Here is an 11,454-nt window from a genome sequence, read left to right on the forward strand (position 1 = left end):
AAAGGAAAACTGAAGTAAGATCATAAGCACAACCATGGTTTCAGTTAAAGACCACTTCACTTAATGACTAAATTGCCAGTACCAATTATAAATCTATAAAAACAGTACAATTGCTACTGTTTTTGTATACATGCACATATGTTGAAAACATCAAGGATGTCATTACAGATAGTCATCGACTTATAACCATCTGTTTAGTGACCATTCAAAGTTACAACGGTACTGAAAAAAGTGACTTATAAATGTTTTTCACCCTTAAGACCATTGCAGCATCCCTATGGTCACACAATCAAAATTTGGATGCTTGGCAACTGGCATGTATTTATGATGGTCACAGTGTCCATGTGATTACCTTTTGTGACCTTTTGACAAGCAAAGACAATGGGAAAGCCAGACTCACTTAACAACTGGGTCGCTGACTTTACGAGAGCAATGTTTCACTTTACTGTGGCAAGAAAGGTTGTAACATGGGGCAAAACCAGGGGTGAAATGCTCCCGGTTTGGACCGGATCGCCCGATCCGGTAGCGATGGAGGCGGGTGGTTTGGAGAACCGGTAGCAAAAATCCCTGCCCCCGCCCCTCCCATGCCCAGCTGAGCCGCACAATCATCACAGGCTTTTTAAAAACTTTTAAAAGCATTTTTTCTACAACCTCTTCGGCAGAAAAAATGCTTTTAAAAGTAAAAAAAAAAGCCTCTGATGATCGTGTGGCTCAGCTGGGATCATCAAAGGTTTTTAAAAGAAAAAAACTTTTTTCTTTTAAATGCCTCTGACGATCCAAACTGAGTTTTTTAAAAAGCCTCTGTGATTAGGCAACTCAGCTTGGCTCATCAGAGGCATTTAAAAGAACCCCCCCCTTTTTAAAAATGCCTCTGACGATCCAAGCTGAGTTGCCTGATCAGCAGAGGCTGATTGAGTTTGATGTTTGGTGACTTCATATCCACATCCATATAACAAAGGTAACATTTATCATTGCTTTCTTCTGGAAAGTTTTTTTCACCTCCTAATGTTATGTGAAGGGCTGGTAATCCTTGGTACTCTCCCATCTAAACGTTGACCCTGTCAGAATTTGTTGCAGAAATTAAATCCAGAAAGCACATACAGGTAAATTGATTCAGCAGGATTGATTTAAATAAGGAACTTCTTTATATACAATAATATATATACAATACCAACAGCAGAGAACAAGTTTCATTTCAGCTTAGATAAGCAGACAAGTTCACACACTGGTTTCAGTTTTGTTTCTCAGCATAGCACAGAGCTGAGCCACACCCAGCCTCCAAACTGTTTCAGCTCCCATTGGCTGACTTAGTTGCTATGCCTATTCATTGGCTGACCTTGTTACCATGTCTCTGCCAGTTCATTAATAATCTGACAAACCCTTTCTCACCCTGGTTAGCTGTCAAGACAAGATCTTCAGTGTGCTATCAGTTGCATTGTTCAATTCCTTTAGAAGGGATTTGATATTTTTCCAATGAGTTGCTTAATTATCCACTGGATGTATTTTTAAGATAAAGGGTTCAGAGCATGTCCCTCATCAAAGAGTCATCATCAGAAAGGAGCAAGAAACACAGAAATAATGGAATTAGCAACTACAGAATTGGATGAGTTCCCAAAGAGCCATTTTCACCAACACAGAAGTCTACATTAGAAAGTAATTAATTAGTAAGTAATCCATTAAGTAGTTCATAGCATGTCATACAAAAGAGAAGTGAAGCCTAATTTTAAGATCTCTGAAAGGAATGGGTAAAAAAATTGTAAACAGATAGAAAATTCTATATAATACAAAGCTTCACTTGTGAACTGAACATCCCCCCACTCTTAAAAAGCATGTAAATGCACATGGATACAGGTAATTCTCACCTTACAATCTTTATTTTAGTGACCATTCAAAGTTACAACAGCATTGAAAAAAGTGACTTATGATCATTTTTCTCACAACCATTGCAGCATCCTTGTGGTCACATGATCAAAATTCAGATGCTTGGCAACTGGCTCAGATTTATAATGGTTGCCAATTTAATAATACATATCATAACGGCGGCAAGAATGATATTTGCACAAAAGTGGAAAATAGAAAAAATCCCTACAAAGGGAGAGGTAATTAAGAAAATATTGGAATGTGCAGAAATGAATAGGTTGACATTGGCAATTAAAGGGAAAACAGAATCAGAGTATTACAACATTTGGGGGAAATTTTATCAATGGATAGAAAGTGAGTATAGATAATAAACAGGATAAAGGCAAGAACTTTGAGATGAATATGTTGTAGTATATTAAAATTAAATGAAAGAAGGAAAGATAAATATATATTTTAAGAAATAATGGTAAACTTTGAAGATGATAGCACAAATGTTATACCCAGATGATACATGGATTGATTAAAAAATGTACAGGAATACTAGAGGAATAATAGTAAAGTAAAAAATGAAATTGGAAATGAAGACGTATGTAAATATTTATTTATTTATTTATTTAATCAAATTTCTATACTGCCCTACTCCCGAAGGACTCAGGGCGGTGAACAGCCAAGATAAAATACAGATAATACAAATATTAAAAATCCCTTAAAATTATTAAATATTTTGGCCGAAACACAGATTAAAACACCCAATTTATAAAATCACGAATTAAAAAATTTAAAAAATAATTTAAAAGAGGGGAGTTAGGCCAGGCCAGCTTGCTGAAATAGAAAAGGGTTGAGAGCACGGTGAAACGTGCGCAGGTCTGGGATCTTCCGTATCTCTGGGGGGAGCTCGTTCCAGATGGTAGGTGCCCCCACAGAGAAGGCTCTCCCCCTGGGGGCCGCCAGTCGACACTGTTTGGCCGACGGCACCCTGAGGAGCCCCTCTCTATGGGAGCGTACTGGTTGGTGAGAGGCTATTGGTAGCAGAAGGCGGTCTCGTAGATACCCCGGTCCGATGCCATGGAGCGCTCTAAAGGTGGTAACCAAAAAGGTGGTAACCAAAACCTTGAAGCGCACCCGGAAGACCACCAGGAGCCAGTGCAGCTTGCGCAGGAGGGGGGTCACATGGGAGCGCCACGTCACTCCCATAACCACCCGCGCGGCCGCATTCTGGACCAGCTGGAGCCTCTGGGTGCTCCTCAAGGGGAGCCCCATGTAGAGAGCATTGCAGTAGTCCAAGCGGGAAGTAACGAGAGCATGAGTGACCGTAGAAAGACCGTAGAATAGAAATCGGGTCTGCTCGAATACCATCTCAGATTGAATTAAAAAAGGAAACAACAAAGGAATAGAAAAGAGGGGAGGAATAGAGAGGAGAAAGTAGGGGAGTTTGGAGGTGAGAAGAAGAGAAAAGAAGAATGGGAAAAGGAGAGGAAGAAGGAAGGGGAAAGAAGAACAGGAGAGAGGGTAAAAAGGGGAGGAAGAAGAGAGGAGAGGGGAAAGAGGAAAGGAAGTAGGAAAGAAGAGGAGAGGAGGAATGAGGAAAGAAGAAAGAAAGGAGGAGAGAGAAGGGAAGGGAAAAAGGAAAGGTTGTAGTAAAACAAAAGAAAGAAATGAAAGAAGGAAATTAAAAGAGCAGACCCGAACAAATAATTAATGAATTACCTAATGGAAGTTAAAGAAGAAGATGAACGAACAATGTATAAGGATGGATAAAAGACTGTACATTTAAACATGTTGATGAAAAATAAAAATAAAAAACTTTTTTTTAAAAAAAAAGATTTATAATGGTTGCAATGCTCCAGGGTCATTTTGTACCTTTTGATAAGCAAAGTCAATGGGGAAACCAGATTCACTTAACAACTGTGTTACTAACTTAGAACTGCAGTGATTCAGTGTTTAACAACTGCGGCAAGGAAGGCCATAAAATGGGGCAAAACTCACTTAACTGTCTCACTTACCAACAGAAAATTTGGGCTCAATTATGAGGACTACCAGTATTATTATCCACATGCAGACACACATATATAAACTGCATATACTTATAGGTGCATATGTATGCATGTATGCATACACATAACTACATGTATACATATATACCTACTAGAGGCTGTGCTTAAAAAAACAGTATTAACAATGTATAATTATCAATTAAAGGTAAAATTGATTCTGCCTGTCTATGCCAACCCTTCTCCCTTTCAGTGCCCACAAATCATTCTCAGACATATAAATGTAAATGCACAAGCATACACACGTGCACCTACATACATCTTTTTCCAGCAGAAACAACAAAAAAGAAAGAAGGAACCCAAGATTAAAAGGGAGGGGCAGCTGCCCTGGGAAGGGAGGAGAGAGAGAGAGAGAGAGAGAGAGAACGTGGACTGAGATGATGGGAGAGAAAGAGGTAAGTGGCCAGAAAACAAAGAAAACAGTGAAAAACCTTGTGTCTTTCAATATATATATAAAAAAATTAAATTCACAAAGTAGCCCCTCCTTAGAAATGGCTAATCTTTAAACTATTTTAATTTAGGGTACATGCTTTGCTTTTCCACAGAGACTTCTTTAGTTATTTTTAATCTTTGCTGCTCGTTTGCTTTTTTCCCCCCCAATAGTGCCTGTCTTTTTTTTGGCAATTGCAAAATGACTGCTTCCCCCGCCCCACCTCAGAATTATTTTGAAGTCCTCTTGTTTTCATAACTGTAGTAGCTTAAATCCCATGGAGTTGGGACTTGGAGGTAACAGTGATTACCCTTCAAAGCAAAAGGGCACAAAACTCAATTCAGTCCATATACACTGCCCAGAGTCCTTCTGTGTGAGAGATGAATGGTTTCAAAATTTGATAAAGTAAATAAATAAATAAAACCCTGCTGAGGCATTGCCAAGTTTATTAAATAAGAATAGATGAAATGTTTGAAGAATTGCAAACTCTTAAAATGCAACCATAAGAAAATAGTTCCTTATTGAGCATTTCAATAGAGCATGAACTACATATTTCTTTACGTATCTTTGGAAAAAACCAAAACCAGAGAACTCTTAAAGAAAAAGAAGCTAAATGTTAGAGATAGGGCCCTGGTAGCTCTTTGCTCTTGTAGCAGGAATTGGCACTTCAACAATTGGCAGGAGACATGCATAGCCCCAGCCATGAAGAATATCACCAATTGATTTCCTTAAAGTTATGTTCTGGTCCAGAAGTAGAAATCAGTATGGACACATTTTGTTTAGCTAGGTGGCAACATTGCTATCTTTGGGAGACCTAACCCACCCATTTTAATATAGCTATTAATTCAAAATATAGATGAATATGAAATAGTTTTATTCTGCCACATGTAATTGTCTGAGTAGCCACCAGGTGTCTGTAATGGTCTGCTGAAAAATTACAAAATACAGTATACTCTTTCTTCTCTGCTCAGCTGTAACTCTTGAGATAGTCCTTCTGAGGTTTCTCCTTCCATCAACCCACCCGCCTATGATTTCCTGAATATCTAGCAAAAATGTCTCTAGAAATAAGTGGGGTTAAAGGGGGGTAAGTAGTCTTTGCGAAAAAACAAGTTCCTCTATTTACAAATATATTTCAGATTGACTGTACTGTTTCTTGAATAACTGCCTAGAAGCTCCTTCTTTAGATTACCTCTGGACCTGAGACAGTTATCTGGTAGCCATGCATGTACCTGGGGCATCTGATCCATATGTCTTTTCATAACATGCCTTTGTGTCCTTCCGATTAGGCTTTTGACAATGCAATCCAAAAAGAGAGCCACTTACTGGTTAGGGCACTAGGCTAGAAAGCAAGAAACTGTGAGTTCAAGTCTCACCTTAGCCATGAATTCCAGCTGGGTGTCTTTGGGCCAGTCACTCTCTCTCAGCCCAACCCCCAACAGATTGTTGTTGTGGGGAAAACAGAAGGAGGAAGATGTGGTGGATATGTTTGCTGCCTTGAGTTATTTGAAAAAAATATTAAAGGTGGGATATAAATTGAGAATTATGAAAAGAAGAAATTAATTCCTCAAAGCAGCTCCTGAGAAATCTGTGTTGATTACTATGTAAGAGAAATGAGCTTTTTGACTGAGAAAATGGTTGCTTTCACCAACACAATGGCTGCCATATTTTGCAGTGCAGTGCAGTGCAGAATAATAAGGGACCTAAAAGGAATGGGACAGAGAATTGAAGTAAGGTACTGGTTCCAAGCAGATGGCTCTTTGTATTGCCAACTATTTACTTCCTTATGCTATTTTGTTGGTAAAAGAAAAGACCAATATCTTGATGGAAAAAACGTGACATGTAACAAATGTAAGAGAAAGTTGTCTGAGCTCTGTACATAAATTTGTATACAAGGAAAAGCAACTGAATAATAATTTATTTCCCTGGAAATATTCCAGGTTTCTCTAGCCTAAGGGCAGTTCTCTTTAAGGGCTGTTCTCTTTAAGCTATGCCAGACTGACTGTTCCATTTCTCTTGCAGAATTTTGAAAAATAATGTATCTCGTAAGCTAGACAAGAAATCACAGAATTACAACATCTTAATATGACCTTTGGTCTTGGTGACAAATGACCATTTTCTCATGAGATTGCATGACAGTTATTTTATCAGCTATAGAAAATGTGTTTCAGTGTTCATTTGGTAGATGTAACAAAGAGAGACTCCGTTCTTTAAACAAATCTAAATCTAACCTTGGTTTCTGCCTTGGTTTCTAAATTATATAGGAAATTGTAAATGTGGGCCAGTGGATCAAGACCATGGCATATAGTTCCTCCCATTCAAATCCTTCTAGCAGTCTTCTGTTATTCCCTTCTGTTATCTATTGTTTTACACACACACACAGAGTAGATTAGATTTCTATATTGCCTTTCTTACAGAATGTTGCCTTTCTTACAGAAGCCCAAGGAGCTATTTATAGTACTCATTTCTTCAATTTTTCTCCACAAGAATAACCCCATGAGCTGTGTTGGGTTGGATTGAAAGCTAATGGCCCTGTCCCATCCACATGCTTAACCTAGTCACATCTTCTTACCAGCAGTTCAGGTAATCTACAATCACACTAACTGGGTCAAAAGTCTTTGTTTGGGGAATGCAAATTCCCCACTCACTTCTTTAGGAACTTCCTGCTATCCCAGAAGCACTTGTGCCAGGAAATTATTAGCAAAGTTCATTAGGTTCTTCCCTACTGGCCAGGGAGGCAGTTCAGTAATAGTTGTGGCTTGTATCCTGTTCTGTGCTACCAAGCCTTGGCAATGGGTAATGAAAAATCTTATTTTTCTCAGCTCTTCTTTCTTTCTAGCTCCTTTTCTTGAAGGTCTACCCTATCCTAGATCTGTTTTGAGCTAAAATATACCTAGAACAACGTATCTCCATCATTGGCCCACTGTGTGTGCACTGTCCAGTAGCTGTCCGAGAATCATCTGTGGTTGAGGATGGACTTGAACTTCTGTCTTCCTGTTTTAAATCCTAGTTAACTGCTATACCATATTGGCTCTCAATGTGTACTCTGCCTTTCTTGGTCCAGAACTAAAGATGATAAACCTCCAGATCCCAAGACTCTGCATAACCACAGTCACTCTGTCTTACCAGGGTTCAGTTGAAGCCTGTTGTCCAGAGGTGGGTTTCAGCAGGTTCTGACCAGTTCTGGAGAACTGGTAGTGAAAATTTTGAGTAGTTCAGAGAATCGGTAAATACCACCTCTCGCTGGCCCCGCCCCCATCTATTCTCTGCCTCATGAGTCCCAGCTGATTGGGAGGGAATGGGGATTTTGCAGTATCCTTCCCCTGCCATGCCCACCAAGCAACGCCCACCAAGCCACACCACGCCACCAAGCCACACCCACAGAACCGGTAGTAAAAATTTTTGAAACCCACCACTGCTATTGTCCCCCATCCAGGTCTCCACAGCCTCCAGGAACCATGAAAGGTCAGTTACAACATCATTTGATCACCAGCTATGGAAATATAATATAAAGCTGAGTATCATCAGTATATTGATGATATCTCATCCCATGGTGTTGGGATTATAATTAATTAAAATAGTAATGAATAATTTAATTAAGTATGTGAACAATTGAAATACATATTTTACTTTTAGAAATGGCAAGCCAAATGTTTCTAGAAGAGAGGCATGAAAACATTGGAAGATGGGACAATTTGCTTCAATGTAAAATGGTGTCTGCATAGCTCACTTTTTCTAAAAATTAAAAATAAATGTTTCAAAGCAGAACAAAGGTACGCATGCGTATGGGCATGGGTATATAACAAAGAAAGCAAGCATCAACCCATTTTGCTATCATGTGAAATATTTAATAGTTTTTATGCATTAATGTTGTTTTTCCTGTACTACCGTTCAGTCTATTAGATAAGTAACTCACCAATTCTAAGCATTACAGAAAGTATTTCCAAGTGGTTTGATGCTGAAATCCAAATCACTGCTAATGTTTAACTGCAAATTAGGAAGCGTTTTCTGGAAGCCTGTGCAAAGTTCAAAGCAGAGTATTAACACATTTCTCACTCCTGCTATATATCTTTATATGTAATTACCAACATCTTGACTTTGGCTATAGCTCAGATAAACAAATCTATACCATATGATTTTAGTTGCCCACCATGATACACCTCATAACTGTATTCTGTACTGGCTGAGTTCTAGCAATCTAACTGTGAAGAATATTGGTCATGAATAATTAAAGATAATTAAAAACAACAACAACAACAACAACAACAACAACAACAACAACAACAATAACAATAATAATAATAAAATTTGTATACCGCCCTTCTCCTTTCGGACTCAGGGTGGTGAACAGCCAAAATAAAAACATTTGTACACAAAAGTTAAAATAATTATTAAAACTAATTAAATGAAATTTGGCCCATAATTTAAAACATATCAATTAAAATCAGTATCAAACGTTAAAACCAACATGGAATCAGGCTAGCCCGGCTAGCTGAAAAAAGTAAGTTTTTAGGGCCCGACAAAAAGTCCGAAGGTCTGGGATCACTCGTATCTCTGGGGGTAGATCATTCCAGAGTGTAGGTGCCACCACAGAGAAGGCTCTCCCCCTGGGGGTCGCCAGCCAACATTGTCTGGCTGACGGCACCCTGAGGAGGCCCTCTCTGTGGGAGCAAACCGGCCGGTGGGAAGTAATTGGTGACAGAAGGCAGTCCCGTAAGTACCCCGGCCCTAAGCCGGGGTACTTACTTAAAACCCTGGTCTAGGAAGAAATATATCTAGCAAATAAACTGGCAGAAACAAGCCTTGCTATTGATACCCTCTGAACCTCTGCTTTGAATCAAGTAAGAACTTGAAATTCCATGTATGTTCCTTCAGGGGATGCAACTTGACCAGAACACTTGAAAGTGTTTATCCACATCTGCCTTCCTCAAACTCGAGGTTAGTCTATGGGCTGCTGAATAGTATGAACTGCCAAGAAAACAAATAGATGGTTCGTTGAAGATAAGAGATAAGATAACTTTTATTGTTACTTTTCTGTGTACACAATGACACACATTAATATGAAATTCCAATGCTCGCTCTCAAAAGAAGAACACACACACAAACACAGTGCATTTCAGAAAATATTCAGACCCCTCAGGGGTGAAATGCTCCCGGTTCGGACCAGATCACCTGATCTGGTAGCGATGGCGCGGGTGGTTCGGAGAACCGGTAGTAAAAATCCCTGTGCCCCCCCACCATGCTCAGCTGAGTCACACGATCATCAGAGGCTTTTTAAAAAAAAACTTTTAAAAGCATTTTTTCTACAACCTCTTCCGACGAAAAAATGCTTTTAAAAGTAAAAAAAAAAAGCCTCTGATGATCGCATGACTCAGCTGGGATCCTCAGAAGCTTTTCAAAGCATTTTTTTTTCTGCAACCTCTTGGCTGAAGAGGTGGTAAAAAAAATGCTTTGAAAAGTCTCTGACAATCCCAGCTGAGTTGCCTGATCGTCAGAGAGGCTTTTCAAAGCATTAGAAAAAATGCTTTGAAAAGTTAAAAAAAAAAGTTGCCCATGCCCACCCAGTCACATTACCCCCCCACCAAGCCACGCCCACAGAATCGGTAGTAACACATTTTACATTTCATCCCTGGACCCCCTTCACTTTTGTCAATGTTGTTATGCTGCAACCTGATTCTACAGTTGTTGAAATTCAATTTTTTTCTCATCAATCTGCACTCAGTACCCCATAATGACAAAAAAACAACAACAAACAAACAGAATTTTAGAAATGTCTGTAAATTCATTAAAAAGAAAAATCTGAAATATCACATTGGCATAGGTATTCAGATCCCTCACTTAGTACTCTTTTAAAGCACCTTTGGCAGCAATTACAGCCTTGAGTCTTTTGGGATATGACATGACAAGCTTTGCACACCTGGATTGGGGGATTTTCTGCCATTCTTCTTTGCAAATCCTCTCAAACTCAGTCACGTGGGACAACCTTTTTCAGGTCCCTCCATAGATGTTCAATAGGTTTCAAGTCAGGTTTCTGGCTGTGCTACTCTTGGACATTCACAGAGTTGTCCCTAAGCCACTCCTGTGATGTCTTGGCTGTGTGTTTAGGAATACTGTCAGGTTGGAAACTGAACCTTTAGCCCAGTCTGAGGTCCTGAGCACTGTGGAATAGGTTTTCATTGAGGATGTCCCCATACTTTGCTCCATTCAGCTTTCCCTCAACCCTGACCAATCTCCCAGTCCCTGCTGCTGCAAAACACCCCCACAGCATGATGCTGCCATCACCATGCTTCACTGTGGGGATGATATTGGGCAGGTGATGAGTGGTGCCTGGTTTCCTCCAGACATAATGGAGAATAGAATTGAGGCCAAACAGTTCAGTCCTGGTTTCATCAGACCAGAGAATCTTGTTCCTCACAATCTGAGAGTCCTTCAGGTGCTTTTTTTTGCAAACTTCAAGTGGGCTTTCATGTGTTTTGGGAAGAGGCTTCCATCTAGCCACTCTGCCATAAAGCCCAGATCGGTGGAGGGCTGCAGTGATGGTTGTCCTTCTGAAACTCTATGCCGTCTCCACACAAGATCTCTGGAGCTCAGTCAGACTGACCATTGGGTTCTTTGTCATCTCTCTTACTAAGGCCCTTCTCCCCCAATTGCTCAGCTTGACTGTGCCACCAGCTCTTGGAAGAGTCCTGGTTGTGCCAAACTTCTTCCATTTGAGAATTTTGGAGGCCACTGTGTTCTTAGGAACTCTCAGTACAGCAGAAATTTTATTGTAGCCTTGTATCTATGTCATGCAATAATCCTGTCTCTGAGCTCTGCAGCAGTTCCTTTGACTTCATGCCTTTTGCTCTGCTACAGTATGCATTGTCAGCTGTCAGCCTTCTATATAAAGGTGTATGCCTTTCCAAATCATATCCAATCAATTTAATTTACTACGGGTAGACTCCAATCAAGGTGTAGAAACATGTCAGCAACAATTAACAGAAATGGAAGGAACCTGAGCTAAATCTCTAGTGTTGTTGCAAAGGGTCTGAATACTTATGCCAATGTGATATTTCAGTTTTTTTCTAAAATTCTGTTTTTTCTTTAGTGTAGATTGATGAGAAAAAAATGAATTTC

This window comes from Pantherophis guttatus, chromosome 1, assembly GCF_059756535.1.
Source record: "Pantherophis guttatus breed Tessera chromosome 1, ASM5975653v1, whole genome shotgun sequence".
Lineage (NCBI taxonomy): Eukaryota > Metazoa > Chordata > Lepidosauria > Squamata > Colubridae > Pantherophis > Pantherophis guttatus.